The following is a 19,964-nucleotide window of genomic DNA, read 5'->3' as shown; positions in this document are numbered from 1 at the left end:
TTCACGTTTTCACCATTTTCTGCCAGTAATGTGGTAGCATCTGTATAGTTCAAGTTGTTAATGTTCCTTTCACCAGTTTTTATTCCACCTTCATATAAATCTAATCTACCTTTCCTGATTATATGTTCTGCATATAGACTGAAGGGATAAGGAGATGAAATATATCCTTGTCTGACACCTTTGCCAATTGGAAACCATTCTATTTCTCCATATTCTGTGCTACCAGAAGCCTGTTGGTCAAATTACAGGTTGTGCATCAAAAACATTAGATGTAGTGGCACACCCATTTCTTTTAAAACCAGCCATAGCTTTTCATGATCCACTCAGACAAAAGCACTGTTGTAATGTATGAAACACAAGCTGATTTTCTTCTCAAATTCTCTCATATGCACCAGTAAGAAGTAAACTTTGTTGGTGTTTTTTAATATACCTTTCACTTGTTTAGAAGCAAAAGATACATTAAAGATTGATAAAAGCCACACAGTCTTGTGTAAAATATAAGATATAATGTAGATTGTCATCTATAAACTTCCTATATCATGTATATGTTCTTTTGTCAACAAATTTTTATCAAGTATGCCATATATTTTTATTTAAAGCCATCTGGAACCCTACTGTCAAGCTACCAACCCTCCACAAACTCCACCTTCCATAGGCACCACCCCTAAATCTCCAGGAATTTTTCAAATCTGAGTTGCCAACCCTAAGCCAGTTACACCAGTGCAACTATTCAGGATAAAATGGCTAGTATGGCATAGAGAACATATGTATACAGAAGCCCATAAGTGATGTAAAGTGAGAGGAAAAGGCAGTAGAAAATTATAGGAAACAGGGAAATTTGAATTTAAACTTTGTATTTTGGTGGAGGATGTGATCTCACAGGAAGGGGAAAAATTGGAGGTACTGACCTTTGATCTGGATGTTACTGCTGAGCTCCCTTTCCTCCCCAAACTTCACCCTCTCCAGATATTGCCCCCAAACCTCCAAGAATTTCCCCAGCTGGCGTTGGCAAACCTAAATGAGAAGCCGTTTGATAAAAGCATCTGAAAGAAAAAAAATCTACAGAAGGCTTGAGGAAAATTAACATTTAACTTGGTGCTAAAATTTCATCAAATATGACACCAGGCAGATAGCTCTGGGGAAACTCTACAAGTAAGGACCACCACAGACCTGGAGCTGACAACCCTACCTGTGGTGGTGCCTTAGATGTCAACCTCTTCATCTCTGCAGGTGGGAGATTTTATGGAGAAGCACCAACAGTGTCAATCTTAATGACTGGACACGTTCATATGTGAATACAAGAGAACTGTGAGGACGTGCAAAGTGCCTTTTCCATTTGATTTACAACAACTTGGCCCAAATAGCTAGGAGAATTTTTTTTCAAGTCAGAGGGGATGTACTGTAAAGTAGGCCTGAGAACTGAGAACTGGTTTTCGAAGCGAAACTTTTGCCTCTAGATAAATTACATGACTGTACAATGTTCTGATATGTAAGTGAAATGATAACGAAAAGATATGATGAAATATTTTAATGAGGCTGCTAATTGACCACAATAAACATGAGTTATCACTTCAAGGTTTTTCTTCCCATCTCACTATCTTATTACGTTCCCTCTTGACAGACTTCTCCTGAGGCAAGAGAATAAGAGATGAAATGAAACAAGTTATCCAACGTGGTTGAGAAGGTGTGTGAAAGATGGCAGTGCAACTTGAATGTGAGACTAACTGTGCATTCCTAAGGAGAGTTACTCCACTCTAAGCCCATTCATTGCAATGGGCTTAGAGTGGAGTAACTCTCCTTAGGAATGCACTGTAAGAGGAGGAAAGAACAGGGAACCAAAGCAGAAGGTAACTTGCAAAGAAGAATGTACCCAGTCTGGAAACCAAGCCACATCCCCAACAGGGAAGCCATGTCCTCTAAGGCCAGGTGTGACATCTTGTGTGTGTGTGTGAGTGTGTGAAGTGCCGCCAAGTCGCTGCCAACCTATGGCGACCCCTTTTGGGGGTTTTCATGGCAAGAGACTAACAGAGGTGGTTTGCCAGTGCCTTCCTCTGCACAGCAACCCTGGTCTTCCTTGGTGGTCTCCCATCCAAATACTAACCAGGGCTGACCCTGCTTAGCTTCTGAGATCTGACGAGATCAGGCTAGCCTGGCCCATCCAGGTCAGGGCCGTGTCACTCTAGGAAATGCCAAAAACTCTATGGTTTTATCTAACAATTCCTACAGAGGACTTGTGTCACTTTTGGATTCCCCCTCCCCATTATTTTTCTCCCGCTGGCTGCAGGAGTAACTGTGGGAAACTGGTAGTCTGATGTGCTGGTATTTATCCATCTATTTACTTCTTTGGTACCCTGCCTTTCTCCCCAAGGGGGACCCAAAGCAGCCTCCATTGTTCTCGCTCTCATTTTATCCTCACAAAACAACTCTTTCAGCAGAGACGTCAACTTTAGGGGGGGCAGCTCAACCCCCCCCCCTCCAGGATTTCTTGGAGGCTACCTGGCAATGCGCCCCTCCCTGCCAGATAGCATCATGAAGCTGCTCAGGCTGTCAAGTTCAGTCAGTCCTGTTTGTAGCAATTTAACAAATTCATAGGAGGCACTGGTTTGGTGCGTTTGTTTTTGTAAAGATAAGGAAGGCCTCCAGTGGATAATACTGTCTGTGGAGAAACAATAAAGAGAGAGAAAGAGCCTGGAGGAGAGGGGAGGGAAAGATTAACAGAAGTGATGGAATCCATGTAACTATAGCTAGCTATAGAAACGGCTTCAACCACAGAGTCTTTGCTCAAATACCAGAGTGTCCCCACATTGCAGGTGGCGTGATGACATCACTTCCGGTGCACACTGGAAGTGATGTCGACGAGTTGCAGGCAAAAGAGGCCTAGGCCTCAGTTTGCTGCTGGGAAGTCTCCACTAGGTTTGCCAAGTCCCTCTTGGCCACTGGTGGGAGGTTTTTGGGGTGGAGCCTGGGGAGGGCGGGTTTGGGGAGGGGAGGGACTTCAATGCCATAGAGTCCAATGGCCAAAGCAGCCATTTTCTCCACGTGCACTGATCTCTATTGGCTGGAGATCAGTTGTAACCTCAGGAGATCTCCAGCTAGTATAGGGTTGCCAGGTCCCTCTTCTCAACCGGTGGGAGATTTTGGGGGACGGAGCCTGAGGAGGGTGGGGTTTGAGGAGGGGAGGGACTTCAATGCCATAGAGTCCAATTGCCAAAGCAGCCATTTTTCTCCAGGTGATCTGATCTCTATCGGCTGGAGATCAGTTTAATTAGCAGGAGATCTCCTGCTACTACCTGGCAGTTGGCAACCCTAAGCTAGTACCTGGAGGTTGGCAACCCTAGTCCCCACCCAGTTGCCAGGGGGTACCGGGCAACCCTAACTAGAAGTGATATCATCCCATCGCCAGCAATTCAGGACGCTCTGGTATTTGGGCAAAAATTCTATGGTAGAAGCTGTTTTTACCATAGAGGGTTTTTTGCCAAATACCAGTGTCCTCTATCACTGGCAACAGCACACTGGGCTAGTCCTTCTCCTGCTGCTGGTAAGTCCAGTGAGCGGCACGAGATTCCCCCAGTGGGGGCTTGGCAGCCCTACCTGCAACACAAACTCTGATATAAGTAATGGATCAAGAGAATTATGGTTTGCCTTCATAGATGATATAATAGTAATTGCAATGTTACTGTATCCTGGGAGGATACGATGCGGTACTTCTGGGTGTAAACTGGACACCCTGGCTGCCTTAGACAAAGAAATAGTTCCATTTCCATTTTCTCTTTAGCTATTGGTGGGGGGAGAAAAACTGGTTCCCCAAAGGTAGAAAGGTTATTCTACTACCGACACCCTCCTTTAAATAAAGAAATATTTCCATCTCCATTTTATATTCAGCCCAGTGTGTTCGGGGAGGTGCAAAAGCTTGATGCCCAAATATTGGAAGTTGGGAGGGGTGAGCAGAGGCCAGTGTGGAGGTCACCAGAGCATATGCAACCATAAATCACCATTTTCCAGAGCCTCGTGTGGCTGCAGATACAGCATGCTTGATGTAGCTGTACTATGCGCCACATAAGGTGGACGCCGCAGAGAATATCTTCAGTTACAAGGGTTAGTTCAATTCAACCTTTAAAAATGACTTCGTGGCACTGCACACTTGCTTCCATTAAAGGCCCAAATGTTTCTCACAAAGGGTGTGGTGGATTTTGTTTCGATCTTGTCAGTCCTGACTGGCGAGTCTGCTGAAAACTTGACACGCCTCACAGTTTTGCTTCGAGGTGGAGCTGAGGAAGACAGTCAGCTGGCTCCCTTTCTCATCCATGGACAATGGACAGTGCGTATCACATTACATGCCTTACTCGAGGGCTTTCCAACAGCGGAACAGCAAGGTCCATTATTTGCTGTTATTTGCTGTTAAAATAGTTGGTCTTGGACAACGTTTTGTGTTGTAATGACTGTTGCAGTCAATAAAAGATATTTAGAAACAATAGGAATGTTGCCATCTTTGTTAAGATAATTGTGGGCAGCAGGCAGCTGCCTACATTCTTCCTCACAAAAATGAACCAAAGAAAGTAAGTACTCCAGGGGTGCCTGAATTTTTCTCTGACTTCGTTGTAGAGGGTGGATCTGTGGCATTATCTAGAAAAGCTATTTGAAGATTGTGCTGGAAAAGAGAGAGAGACCCTCTATCTACTCAAGCACTGAGGACAGGATAAAGTCATCTCTGCTGCCTCCTACCGAGTCTCTCTGCGTGCCTCAGGTTTATTTAAGATAGGCTGTTGATTGAGGTAATTCAATACCCTGCCTTTCTCCTGCGGGCCCAAAACAACTAAATATAATTTAAAGAAACAGTTCAACAAGTTACAATTTAATTAAACGAAGAAAACCATAAGCACAACATCATGAGCAGGTTCTGAATCTCATGGAATGGGTCACACAATGGCAATGGGATGAGAGCCACAGGCGAGGGTTGCCAGGTCCCCACTCTCCTCTGGCAGGAGTTTTTTGGGGCGGAGTTGGGGCAGGGATTACACACCCTGTTGACATAATTGCATCACTTCCCGTTTACACCCAGAAGTACCGCATCGTGATTGGCCACTTTACCACTCAGACCCTGGGCACAATCCATACTCCTGAGCTGGTCAACCTGGCAACCCTACCACAGGCCAGGAGCTCTTGGGCTTGTTCCTCTGGTCCTACCCGAGCTTAAAGTACCTGCAGACAGGAAGGAGGCAGTTAGATGTCCCCCCCCACAAAAAAAGATGTTCCAGCCCCCCCCCCAACTCTCACCCTTTTAGTACTACATAGGCACCCAAATGTGGTGTGAAGAAAAGAAGGACCAACAGCCATTTTAAAGTAGAAGGATAAACTACTTCTTTTATGGCAGTTCCACACATGTGGGAAGGGAACACTGCAACCATCCTTGTGTCTTGGCTTGGAAAAGGTTTTGTTTTGTGTGTGAGACTGAAGTTACATTACTATCATTCCCTTGGAGAGGGGCACTTTTTAAATCAAAATGTGTAGGCTGTCCATTCATCTGCCACCTTTCCAAGCATAAAGCTATAGAAGTTTATGACCCCAGAAGACGCCATCTGTGCTATGCTGCTCCTCAGCTACTTAGCAGCAGTCTCTCTACATGCTGTGGAGCATCTGGGGCTAGAAGGGTGAAAAGCAGTCCTAGACCTTAATCATCACATCACAATGGGCTGATATTGTACACCTCAGACATTATGTGCTAGAAGTGGCCAGCCTATACAATCCAGAATATAAAAGGGAGAGTAACCATTCTTGGAATTCAAATGGGTGGTGTCAGAAAGAGGGTTCACAACAGAGGAGGAAGAGGTTCTGCAGTAGGTTTTCCAGTTCTCTCTTTGCCACTGGCAGGAGGTTTTTGGGGTGAAGCCTAAGGAGGGCGGTTTTGGGGAGGGAAGGGACTTCAATGCCATAGAGTCCAATTGCCAAAGCGGCCATTTTCTCCAGGGGAACGGATCTCTATCGGCTGGAGATCAGTTGTAATAGCAGGAGATCTTCTGCTATTACCTGGAGGTTAGCAACCCTAATTGATGTGGAGGAGTGGGGAACCAAACCCGGTTCTGCAGATTAGAGTCTACAACTACACCACTCTGGCTCCCTATGTGGGGGTGGGGGAGAATATGAATCAAAATGGCAGTTTATTAACAGTGTATGTATATGGGTGCGTATTTGTTCAGAGATATTCTCTCCTTCATCATTACTTCACAATTCCTGAGGTGCAATATTGAAAACAGTTTAGCAGATTAAGCTAAATCCAGTCATAAAGTGTCAAAAGTATTTCCTCATGTATTATCGTGTGTTCCAGGTTGATCCCTTGCAGTGTACCAAAGCCTAGCTCAAATTAAGCCCTGACTTAACAGCTAAGCTCTTTCTTATCAGTAACAAGGTGTAGTGATGTCAGAGCTTCCAACTGCACCTGATACTGCAAACTTAAATCCTAGTCTGTGAAAATAGTTCAGGAAGAGGGCTAGTCTGGAACTTATTTTCCTGGATGTACTACTTTTCGAAGTATTATGTGTACTTAGTGGATCCAGAAATTGTTATATGATCTGTATCTGATGTGGTTAGACTTCAGTTCACATTTGGGCATGCTTCTGGGTTCAGCCTTGCTTCTGGATGGTTGGGTGTTGGCTCCAAGCAGGAGTGCCTTTATTGGTTGAGACCAACATACCTTGTACATTATTGGAGAGGAAGGAGCTAGCAATGGTTACATATGCTCTGGTGACCTCCACATTGGACTATCTATGTGTGTTCAAGATCAGCTTGTCTTTGAAAAGTGCTTAGAAATTAGCTGATTCATAAACTGCCAGTGGCAGGCTGATATGTTTGTAGTACTCCAATCCTGAAAGAACTGAGGTATCTATCCATTGGTTTCTAGGCACGATTCAAGTAATGGGTTTAATTTGTAAAGCCTTGAACTGTTTATAGCCCTGACCTGGATGGGTCAGTCTATCTAGGCTGATCTCATTACATCTTGAAAGCTAAGCAGGGTTGTCCCTGGCTAGTACTTGGATGGGAGACCACCAAGGAAGTCCACAGAGGCAGGCAATTGAAAACCACCTCTGTTTGTCTCGTCCATAGACAACCTTACGAGTCACCATAAATTGGCCCCAACTTGATGGTACTTTTCACCTCCAAACAGTCTCCAAAAAAGGTATCTTACAAAGAAATCCTAAACAGAGTTACCATTGCCAACCTCCAGGTGGGGCCTGGAGCTCTCATCGGAATTACAACTAATCTCCAGACTGTAGGGATCAGTTCTCCAGCAGAAAATGGCTGCTTTGGAGAGTGGACTCTATGGCATTATACCCTACTGAGGTCCCTCCTCTTCCTTCCCCCAACCTTTCCCTTCCCAGTCTCCACCCCCAAAATCTCCAAGAATTTCCCAACCAGAAGTTGGGAAATTCTGAAGCCATTGACTTCAACTGTGCTTAGGGTGGCACTGTTACAGTCAGCTGTCTCCTGCACCAGTCTACTAAGCACTGAGATCTTCCACTGATGCAGTGGTTGATGTTTACCCTATCATTATGATAATACACGGAGGGAAGTTGCATGGAAGGACAAGGAAGCGATAGAATGGATCCGTCTTTATATTACAACCTTTCGAGCATGAAAAGGCTCTCTAGATGTCTCTGCCAGTCCTTCTAGCTGATCACTCCTCCCACTTTCCTGACTGCACAAGGATTCTTGGCAATGCTTATGCGGGGGGTGGAGTTTTCCCATCTATATGTGTGTCCTCCTCTTGCAACACCCATGCAGATCAGAGAACTCTGGGGCCATGCCAACACCATAGAAGAGGGTGTGCCATATGGTGTACAAACAAACACTTACCATTGCTTTGGTAGAACATCATTTGGAAAATCTGCCAGCTGGAAAACACTGATTAAGCCAGAAGACATCACCTTTATCTTAGTGCCGCCCAGGATGGTTGGGTTAGTACACAGAACTGTTGTTGACCATATTCCAGAAGAGGAATGATTTGAAATACGAACAGAAAATACTGGGTTGGATCCTACCCCTATCATACCACTCCACCGAGTCAAGTTTGGAGTCTTCCTCCAATGGAATGGCCACAAGTTAGAGAAAGGCTCCCAGTGGAAAGTAGGATAGGGAGTCGGATCCACCCCACTATACTTTCTACTGGATCATTTTTACTGAAGTACAAAATATCCTGGATGGCCTGTGCCATAATCTCTCCTGAGATTACTCCACTGTTCTTTATTTAAAGGAACCAGTATGAGCGATATGGGGGGGATGCCTCTTTTTCAGATGGTGCTTGCCATCTGCACTTTTTAAAAACACCTGTATTAAAAACTCATAGTAAGGTTTATTTAAAAAAAAAATCTGATGCCTGATTTAATCAGGTTAACCTTGTGATCAAACTCTTTTAAGAACTTTTTTTTTAGAATAGGCAAAATGCATAAGGGTTGTCAAGTTGAAAAAAATGTTTTTCCAGCAGTGCTTTCTTTTCGCTTTTTCTTGTTTCAGTTATTTGCACAGCCCTCTTTTTTGTGCAAACTCTTTGTTTTTAAATCAGTTAATCTAATCAGTTGATCAATTAACTATCACAGCTCTCATGTTAATAGAGTTGTCATAGTGTAAAGGATATACATTTGGATCAATACTGCTGCATAGATCACATATTCTTTTGTTATTGTTGATAAGAATGACTTGAAAAAAGCCCAAAATTTATTATTTAGCACTTGCTTAAAGGCTGTTTCTTGACCTACATGTATTTAATAAACCCATAGAGAGAAAGAACAATGGATAAGGAGCAAACCAAATGAAACAGAAATAATACAGATAAGGTGAAACATTCATGATGTGTGCTGAAAATTGTGTTTCCATTTAAGGAGAGTGTTTCCCTGTTGGTTTCAAGCTGTAGAACAAATTTCCGAAGTGGTTAGTAGAAACCCAAGACAACTCTGATTTTTTTTCTTTGTTTATAGTTGAAAAGACAAAGTAGTTTTTCAAACAAAGCAAAAACAGGTACTAAAAAAGGTGTTTGAGATGCCTCTCAGGCATAGCTTGGCTGAATGAGGATACCGAGTGCCAATCGAGAGGAGCCGTCACTGTGGTGTAGTAGCTAGGGTGTGGGAAACATCCTATTCTCAAGTCTCTGCACAGCCATGAAACTCTCTGGTTAGCCTTGGGTGAGTCACTCGCTCTCAGCCAAGCCTACCTGACAAGACCTTTTAGTTTAAAACCCTATGGAAGAAGAAAACCAAAGTTTATAATTTATATAGCACTTCAGGGTGTTCAAAGTGCTTCATGAACGTTATTTCAATAATTCTTATATTTGCCCTGTAAAATTGGTGAGGTGGATCCCACTGTCCTCCAAGGAGCTTTCCCCCAGCCTACAGAGTCTTCCTCCAACTTCAGTGCTTCTTTTTCCAATGGAAGAACCACCTAATTTGGACTAAGTCTCCTTAGATTGGAAGAAGGCTTCAAACTTGAGCCAAAAGGAAAGGTAGGGCATAAATACACTAATAAACAAACAAACAAACCTTGATCCACCCAGGTCATTATAGCTGGGAAACTAAGGCTTACCTATGGCCTCTCAGACATCTCAGTAAGTTCATGGCAAAGGTGCAAATTGTGAACCAAGGACTAACCAACTGTTAGGTTTGGATCCAAAGGTTGTTGTTCCAGGTGGGGAATGTGATTTTTGCTGAGTTCCCTCTCTTGCTGCCACTTTCCCCCCCCCCCCACTGTTCCTGGGGGGTCTATTGACCCACCAGAGCACAACTGAGGTGGCACAGGAAGTTTCAGTGCAGGATGGAGGGGGAAATTGCCTTTGTCAAACGCAACTCTGCTCATGCTGTTTAGGATCTAAGTCACCAGACTCCACCAGTTGTCATGGTTAGGAAGCAAGTATAATAAAGAATAATGTTCTCCTAAACAATGCTCTCTTTTTTGCTGTCAAGTCACAGCTGACTTATGGCGATCATGTAGGGTTTTCAAGGCAAGAGACATTCAGAGGTGATTTACCATTGCCTGCCTCCACGTCATGACCCTGGCATTCCTTGGAGGTCTCCCATCCAAATACTAGCCAGGGACATCCCTGCTTAGCTTCTGAGATCTGATGAGATCAGGCTAGCCTGGGGTTATCCAGGTCAGGGCACATGGACATAATTCCCATTTGGGCCTGCGATTGTAAATACTAATATGATCATGTGAGAGGAGTAAAATCATAGAATCATAGAATTGGAAGGGGCCATATAGGCCATCTGATCCAATGCAGGATCGGCCTAGAGCATCCCTGACAAGTGTTTGTCCAGCCTCTGCTTGTAGACTGCCAGAGAGGGGGAGCTCACCACCTCCCTAGGCAGTCGATTCCACTGCTGAACTACTCTTATGGTAAAAGTAAGGAGTAATGCACTAGCGGCACCTTTTTATAGACACTGTGACTAGGAAAGATAAAGAATAAAGTTGCTAGAGAGTGTCAGATAAGATGCCGAGAGGCAGATCGAGCTGAGAAAGGGTATTCTGTGTAGAGTCAACCATCCATCACTCCTGCCTGACAGAACTGTGCTTGCGCCTGCAGCTGTAGCAAAGAGGATTCCCTAAAAACCTTCAAGAACTTTTCCCCAGAGAACTTTATCTCCAGTAAGGTCAAAGACCCGTTTGGCATTCATGTACACTCTCCCCTGCTTTACACCTCTTTTGATTTAAGGGCTATGTCTGTGGGAAGATATCTAGACAAGTTGCATGCAATGGAAGATAGTGCTGGATAGATGTGCAGACTGCAGAAACTATTGCTTTTGCAAAGAGCAAATTATTACAATTAGTTTTTAACACTATTGCTTTGTTCTGTCATGATTTTCCCGTTTGGGGTGGTTACTATTAGGAATTTTGCCTCCAAGTTTCATAAGAAAATAGGAAGACTGACTGAAAGGTCCCTCTGGACTATCTGCTTTCCAACACCACCAGCCAGATGCATCCAAGATGTTTAGAAGCAGGGCAAGAAGGCAATAGCTTGCTTCTTTCAGCATTTACTGCCCATTTCAGGATTATAGCTGTTGCATTTGGACAAGAGACCACTTGTTTTTATTTGTTTTTTTTCTAAATATAAAAGCAGAGCATGTGGAAACAAAAAAGGCACTCCTGCAATACAGCAGACTCACGACTTTGTATCAGATTCAAGGAGAAAGAACCAAAATGCTTCACATCCAGCCAACTCACAACACACTCTGCATTTGTGGTGCTAATTCCAACTGCAAACATTGCTGTTTCTCATTCATTTACCTCCAGGGTCCTCTTCTTTGCCTTGTTATTACAGATGCACTGCCCATTCAGGAAATAACCACTGTCGTTAAGAAACATTCATATTCTTTGGTCAAAGGCCTTGACTTTCATCAGGTATCACTATAAGCAAATGGTGGCAGAAATCCACCGAGTGACTTGTTCTAACTTGAAATTATATGGCTTTTGCACAAGCAGTTTTCTGTCTGGCGCTCAGAACTTTTTCAAGAGGCGTGGCTTCTTCTAGGACAAAATACATGAATGAGTCACACCTTTATTAATTCTTAAGCAGTCGGTCCTACCCCAAGGAGTGCCGCAGCTTCTTTTTTCCCTCTCTCCTCCCTGCCTTTCACAGGCCTTAGCTCTTTTAGCTAAGAAACTACCCTTAAGGGCACAATTCAACATATATCTTTGCAGATTTATGCCCATAGATATATATAGCTTCATAGTTGCCCTTATTATTCTCATTTGAGGCATGACTATTCTTTACATCTGTTTCTAGCGCCCAGAGGATTTCATCACCGCTTCAAAGTGATGGCTTTGAGCACAGATACACAGAAGGGTGAGGTGATGCCCACTCTTGAGCAACATGGGCGAGCCAATTGGTTAATGGCATCACCCGAGCTTTCATCAGACATCAGGTGTGCCTGTTTATATTGATAAATTGCATGGAGTTTGAAGTCTGAAAAAAACCATCCCAGAAGCAGAATCTTCTGTACATCTCCAAATTTAGTTTCCAGTTGCAATGAAGTCTTGAACAACTTCATTCCAAGAAGGCAGGTGCACACACGTGCACACATTCATATTATTATGCAATCTCTACTACATGCATTGAGAAACCAAGGCTGTCATGAACCTCAGCCAGCATGGTGTAGTGGTTAAGAACGGTGGTTTGGAGAGGTGGAGTCTGATCTGGAGAACCGGGTCTGATTCCCCACTCCTCCACATGAGCGGCGGAGGCTAATCTGGTGAACTGGATTTGTTTCCTTACTCTGCCACATGAAGCCAGCTGGGTGACCTTGGGCAAGTCATTCTCTCTCAGCCTCACCTACCTCTGTTGTGGGGAGGGGAAGGGAAGGTGATTGTAATGGTTTGATTCTCCCTTAAGTTGCAGAGAAAGTCGGCATTATTATGTATGTAAATAGTTGGGATAGTAAGCAGGGGGAACCCAGGAGCTTGAATCCCCAATGAAGGCTCCTGGCCCCTGCTCATGCTATTGGCCTTTGTCAGAGAGCCCCATTGGCCCTAAGCCAGGACATGCCATTGGCACCCCGGGGGTTATTTCCCCCCTATCACGGATCAGGGGGGAAGTGGCCGCAGGCGGCCAGGGGGGCATATAAGCAGGGCCCCTTTGCACAGTTCTCCAGTTCTGTTCTGTACCACAATAAAGCGTTGCTGTTTGAACTCCGTCTCTGACCTCGTGAATCCTTCCCACGCGGACTTAACAGGCATATAAAAACCAACTCTTCTTCTTCTCTTCTGGTTCCCTTTGTAGGTAAGAGCTTTGGAGACTTGTGGCATTTTTTATTCGTTTAAGTATATTCCAGAAACTTCCTGCTTTCCAGGTGAGGAGAAAACCCTACGTGAATGCAGCCTCAGTGTTCTAAGACCAACAGCAAGATTAATAAATTATGTTGTGAAGTGTTCTATTTTGTTTGGGTGTAACAAAAAGTATCATATATCTTTTGTTTTTGGATTTTGCTATGGAGCTCTCACCATTCAATGAATGGTTCCGATGCCAGCATTCCTTTCGCTCACTATCAGGGCTTCTTCTGTATGTGAGCATCCCCATCGCGTATGTAGACTGTTGCCCAAGATTGAAGGGAATGGTGTAATTCCTGACCACACAGAGATTCTACATGCATTCAGGAGCTACTGAATCAGAGCGTACATCTGCTCTTCTGTGCATTAGGAAACCAATGTTAATTAATTCTTTGATTTGTTCATTCCTTTAGGAGCAAAAATTCCTGTCGTCATGATGGGCAGGGTACACGCACAGGTGCGTGGAGGACTTTTATAGTGCAAGAATCTCTGGGACTCACACAGACACATTGCATAGAAGCTAGGGTTGCCAATCTCCAGGTAAGCAGTGCATTTGGAGATAAGCTTGAGATGTGAGCGAAAGTGGCCCTCTCCTCTGAAACTGGGTGGGCTGGCCCTCATTATCCGGGATTGTGCACATGGGCTTCTATTAGGGTTGCCAGGTCCCCCGTCGCCACCGGTGGGAGACTTTTGGGGCAGAGCCTGAAAGGAGGGACTTCAATGCCATCGGGTCCAATTGCCAAAGTGGCCATTTGCTCCAGGTGAACTGATCCCTATCGGCTGGAGATCAGTTGTAACAGCAGGAAATCTCCAGCTAGTACCTGGAGGTTGGCAACCCTAGGCGACAGTGAGCAGCATGGGGACAGGGCTGAAGACCCTACCTCTACCCATGGTTGCCTCCTGCTCCTGTGTGGGAAAATCCTCCAGAAGGGGAGGGTGTGAATGAAAAAAATAAAGCAAGAAATTGTGAATCACCGCAAGAAGAAAACAGGCAGATTAATGGAGAGAAAAGTCAAACTCCACTTGATGTAGGGGATCTCTGCCTGGATCCTCTAGTGTGTAAACCGGGTTGCCAGCTCTGGGTTGAGAAATACCTGGAGATTTGGGGGGGTGGAGCCTGGGGAGGGCAGAATTTGGGGATGGACTTCAACAGCATATAATGCCATAGAGTCCACCCTCCGTACCAAAGCAGCCATTTCCCCCATAGGGACTGATCCGTGGGAAATGATAAATCTGGAGATCAGTTGTAATTCCAGGAGATCTTTGGACTCCCACTTGGATGCTGGCAACCTTCATAATTTAACTGCAAAAAAAACCCTCATAATTTAACTGCAAAAAAGCAAAAAACAACATTGGGGAGTGGTTGTATATGGATTGGGGCAGTGGAACTAGAGAAGGGGGAATTCACTCTTCCTCTCATGCTCTTTCCCTAATTGAAAATGCCTCATAGGCTATTGTTAGAACCACATTGTATTTTTTTCCCCTTCATGGGGCTGAAAGTGTGTGCATGCGTGTGCATGTGTGGGGGGTTTCAATCAGAGGAAAGCATGAGGGAAACAGTTACTTCACCCTTTCTCCAGCTCCAGGGCACAATCCGTGTTGCACCCACTCCCCCCACCCAGAGCTGCTTTTTGCAGCTGAATGACATGTCAGGAGATCCAGCCGGAGATCTTGTCTATGTAGTTTGGCCCTCAATGATGGTGCAACACTTTTGAAGCAAAATCTGAAAAGCCGAATGAAGGTTTAAATGGTGGATTTGAAGAAAAAGTGTCCACCAGATGGTTAGAAGAGAAAGATCAAATTAGGGAGGCAGGCGTAACGAAATCAAAATAAAAGATGCAGCCAGCCAAGAAGGCAAAGCCCCTTGGGAAAGTCACAGGAATGAAAAGGAAGAAATGAGACACCCAAGAATTATGCAGGGTGGAGCTTTTCATAGACATCAAAGGCGAGGACAGCCAAAGAGCCTTTTGGGGTTAGTAGAACTTAAGTAGAAGGTAAATAGTAATGTAATAAAGGGGCTCATAGAAAGGGAATAATGGGATTCAAATGACCCCAGTTTTAGAGCAAAAGTCTGTCTTGTAAATTAACTGTAGTAGAGATTAGAGGTGACCACACAGATAGAAAACAGCTTTTTTTCTGAGACTTTGAGGTGTTGTCATGACAAAACTAAGGTGTGTCCAAACATACATATTTTCAGTGGTGGAACTGCAAGTGGAAGCATAGTCACTTATTTATTTATTTATTTATTATTTTTTGGTGCTTGCATACCATCTCCTCACCAGGATCAGGTTTGGGGAAACCCAGTTCCATATACCTGGAGAAGAAACTGGCTGTGCGGGGCACTGATGGCCCAGACCTGGTGATGTCGCAAACCTTTCCCTCAGAGCAGTTTGGAGCTATTTAAAAACATATTGTTTACAAAATGCGCCAATGATAATTAAATTGGATAAGCTTACAATTGGCACTTTAAGGAAAAAAAAGACATCCTGAATAGGGTTGCCAGCTTCCAGGTGCTAGCTGGAGATCTCCTGCTATTACAACTGATCTCCAGCCGATAGAGATCAGTTCATTTGGAGAAAACGGCCGCTTTGGCAATTGGTCTCTATGACATTGAAGTCCCTCCCCTCTCCAAACCCTGCCCTCCTCAGGCTCCGCCCCAAAAACCTCCCGCCGGTGGTGAAGAGGGACCTGGCAACCCTAATCCTGAAGCACAAGGCAACTCAATCTTTGTTTCATTTGCTGATAAGAAGAAGAAGAGTTGGTTTTACACCCCAACTTTCTCGACCTTTAAGAGTCTCAAACTGGTTTACAATCTCCTTCCCTTCCTCTCCCCACAACAGACACCTTGTGAGATTGGTGGGGTTGAGAGACTTCAGAGAAAACTGTGACTGTCCCAAGGTCACCCAGCAGGCTTCATGTGGAGGAGTGGGGAAACCATCCTGGTTCACCAGAGTACGTTGCTCATGTGGAGGATCGAGGTGTCCCATCCCATAAATCATGATGGTCTGCAGTTAAGTTACTTTAAACCAAGCTTCTGCCCAGATTGTGAGACTATACTTTGATGTTGCATCAGAGATAAGCAATCTCTCTCTTTCCCTCTCACTGTGGTTCTGTACTACAATTATAATCTCCTAATGCCAACTCAAGGGTAAGAATACCAGCCAAGACTAGGATCAAACCTGACTTTAGTAGATATTTGTTTCAAAATTTATTTCAGTGCCTGAAACAGCAAATTATAATCATTGAAAGGAGTATCTGTGAGCCTGTACAATCTTTCCTCTCACTGTTGTGTAAACACCATCAACCCACACACATCTGGAACTGGAGGAACAGATATCAACGTAGGGGGGCATTCATTCCAAGAATGCTTGAGGCCCAGAACCTATGCTTTTAGAAATTAAAGAGCAGATCACACCCTAGCCTCAGAGCTGAAGAAACAGCTGTTCTTGGTACAGCTAGGCTTCTGTGCCCCCCCCCCCATTGCTTTCTGGCTATGAATCACCCAGCTGTCCCATGAAAGAAGTTCGGGAAACATTTCTGGAGCAGGCCAAGGGCTAGAGCCAGTATCTTCTTCAGCAACCTATTAAGTGTCAACTCAAGTCCACCAATATTCTATATTTTCAGCAATAATTTGGATTGGGAGACATGAATCAGCAAGCCCTCAGGACACTCGAGGAATTCTAAGTGGCCAAAAGCTGGCATGGTCTTCCGAGCGTTTGAAGACATGGATCTCCCTTCAGGTTTTATATGTTTACCTTGGCAAATAATACAGAAGTCTAGTGGCATCTTAAAAGACTAACATATTTTAATCCAGCATGAATCAGAGCCCACTTCTTCAGATGCAAATGACAAGACAATCTGTTTTCATATTTTTATAACAAAAATCACAGAAGGGGAGAAGAGGGAGGAGTTGGAGCAGACACACCAACTGATGGAGTTCTGTTTTATTTTGCTACGGTAAACTAACCCAGGAGCCCCGTGGCACAGAGAGGTAAGCTGCAGTACTGCAGTGCAAACTCTGCTCACGACCTGAGTTCGATCCCTACGGAAGTCGGTTTCAGGTATCTGGTCCAAGGTCGACTCAGCCTTCCATCCTTCCGAGGTCAGTAAAATGAGCACCCAGCTTGCTGGGGGTAAAGTGCAGACGACTGGGGAAGGCAATGGCAAACCACCCTGTAAACATAGTCTGTTTAGTAAATGTTATGATATGATGTCACCCCATGGGTCAGTAATGACCTGGTGCTTTCACAGGAGACAACCTTTACCTTTTTTAACTAACACGGCTGCCCCTCTGGAATTAGTAGCTTGGCTAATGCCAGTGACGGACCATGGATTTTGTACAGTGATAGGTCTTGAGCTGTTGGACTGTATGAAACAGGCTTGAGGCCGTTGTTTTCTTGTGTGGAGGCAGGCAATGATGGTGAAGGGTCCGTGGCTTATTTCTATCCTACTTCCAAAGAACAGAGAAACATAGAAACCACTCTGCATTCTTTGACTCAGACTTCTGATCTCATTGAAGAGAGATTGCCAACTTTTAAAAACAATTGCCTTCCCATTCTAGCAAACATCCCCTGCTGAAATGTGTGTTTGTCTGGCATTGGTTAAAAGTAAGTTTGCAAGCTCTGGGTTGGAAAATATCTGGAGATTTTTAGGGTAGAGCCTGAGAAAGGCAGAGTTTGGGGAAGGGAGGGACCTCAGTGGGGTTTATGCAAGCTGCCCTGAGCCCGGCCTTGGCTGGGGAGTGAGTGAGGGATATAAAAATAAATAAAATAATGTCATAAAGCCCACATTCCAAGGTGGCCATTTTCTCCAGGTGCACTGATCTCTATTGCCTGGAGATCAGTTGTAATCCCAGGAGACCTCCAGCTATCACCTGGAGGTTGGCACCTTAGTTAAAAGACAAGGAATCCTGCTGCTGAGGAATATACACGACCCTGAAGAGAGGCTGCCCCAATTCGGCATCTCCATAGACCTTTAAAGACTCGGGAGCCCTTTTCAGGAGCAGGCATAGGTCTTTTATGCATGACTGTTTCACTCGTTGTCACCCCTCCGACAAGTTTGGGTCTTTGTTATGATTATGCACGCCGTTTCCAACTGTCAGCGGTCGCCTCGCTCTCCCCCTGCATTTCCCCGGGTTTTGCCTGCATTTTCAAATTCAAGAGAAAATGGTTCCCTCTCAAAACATGGGCAACATGCTGGGAAACACAGGGGGAGACCGAGGCGATCTCTGGCGGTTGGAAACAGTATGCATAATCCAAACAAAGACCCGAAGTCGTTGGAGGGGTGACAGCGAGTGAGCCAGCATGGTGTAGTGGCTAAGAGTGGTGGTTTGGAGCGGTGGACTCTGATCTGGAGAACCAGGTTTGATTCCCCCACTCCTCCACATGAGCAGCGGAGGCTAATCTGGTGAACTGGATTTGTTTCCCCACTCCTACACATGAAGCCAGTTGGGTGACCTTGGGCTAGTCACACTCTCTCAGCCCCACCTACCTCACAGGGTGTCTGTTGCAGGGAGGGGAGGGGAAGGTGATTGTAAGCCAGTTTGATTCTTCCTTAAGTGGTAGAGAAAATCGGCATATAAAAACCAACTCCTCCTCCTTCTTGAAACAGCCATGCATAAAAGACCATAGTCAACCCTCAGTGCACCTTTGGCTGTTACTGCAATAGGTATTCCCAGCGATGTATTAAGAGTTTGAAAATGTTATAAAAAATACTGTTTGCACTTTGCTTGGCCCCTTTAGCTGTGATGACGTCTTCCAACCATTTATTAGCCGTGGTATCCAAAAACCCTTTTAAAGCGATGTTGTTTATAATATTTCCAAACTCTTGATACATCGCTGGGAATACCTAGTGCGGTAACAGCCTATGTCTACCGAGAGAACACAATCAATGGTAAGTGGCAGTACTTTGGGGACATTGCTTACTACTGTCCAGGTGACAATGTCCTAAAAGGTCTAGAGCCACTTCTTTACACATTTGGCCAGGCACTTCACTTGGATTAGTAGTCAGGAACTGGTAACAGCCTCAGGATTTAAAGTACTTAAGAATATAAGGAGAGCCATGCTGGATCAGAACAAAGGCCCATCAAGTCCAGCACCCAGTTCATACAACAGCCAACCTGCTGCTTCTTGAAAGTCCTCAAGCAGAATGGCTGCAACAGCAGCAGCCTCTGTCAGGGTTGATCACACACAGGGTAGAACTTAAATTCCTCCTGGGCAAAGGATCTTATGTGTATTCTCCTAAAAACGAGAGCCCTTCTAGGGACACTCACACACCTTCATTCTGGGGCTGGAGCTGCCAGTAACTGCTCTTTGTCTGCGTTGCATAACTTTCAGCCACCTCCTCAGCACTGCCTTTCTCACAGTTTAGCAGTGGGTGTGGAAAGAAGGCAGGCAACTTCTACCATCCCCTTTGCCAGCAGTAAAATTAAAAGCACACGTATTCTGGCACATGTAACAGCTTGCTTCCTGCATGTGCCAGCTCACTCTTGTTCTACAGGTTGGTTGTTTTAAGACAGTTTTTACAAAGCTGGCCAGAATGATCTCCCTAAGGTTCCCCCAAATCACAATTAGGCTGAGGCAATGCCACTTTCCCCCCTCTTACACAATTAACTTCAGATTTGTTTAGCGTCTGATTAAAAGCTAATTCAGTTTTCAAATGGAGTGCAGAGTTCTGTCCCTTTCTCCTGATTCCCTCCCTGGTACTTTCACTTGAGCTAGGGTTGCCAACCACCAGGCACTAGCTGGAGATCTCCTGCTATTACAACTGATAGAGAGCCGATAGAGATCAGTTCACCTGGGAAAAAATGGCCGCTTTGGCAATTGGACTCTATGGCATTGAAGTCCCTCCCCAAACCCCGCCCTCCTTAGGCTCCTTCCCCAAAACCTCCCGTTGGTTGCAAATTGGGACCTGGCAACCCTAACTTGAGCAGAGGCCGAGAACCTTCTTGGCCTGCAGAATTCCTTGGCCTGCGCACAATGAACATGTGTAAAAGGGCATAGCATCATGCCTCCTGACAGTGGCAGACTGAAAGGCAGAAAATTACCCTAGAAAATGGTCCCACCCACTGACAGAGAGAGGAAGGAAGGAAGGGCATGTTCTTGCAGCCCCTAGGATTTTTATGGTGGTCTTAATGGTATACATTCTTGGACAGCTGTTCA

Source organism: Euleptes europaea, chromosome 8 (genome assembly GCF_029931775.1).
Source record: "Euleptes europaea isolate rEulEur1 chromosome 8, rEulEur1.hap1, whole genome shotgun sequence".
Lineage (NCBI taxonomy): Eukaryota > Metazoa > Chordata > Lepidosauria > Squamata > Sphaerodactylidae > Euleptes > Euleptes europaea.
This window is presented reverse-complemented; position numbering follows the sequence as displayed.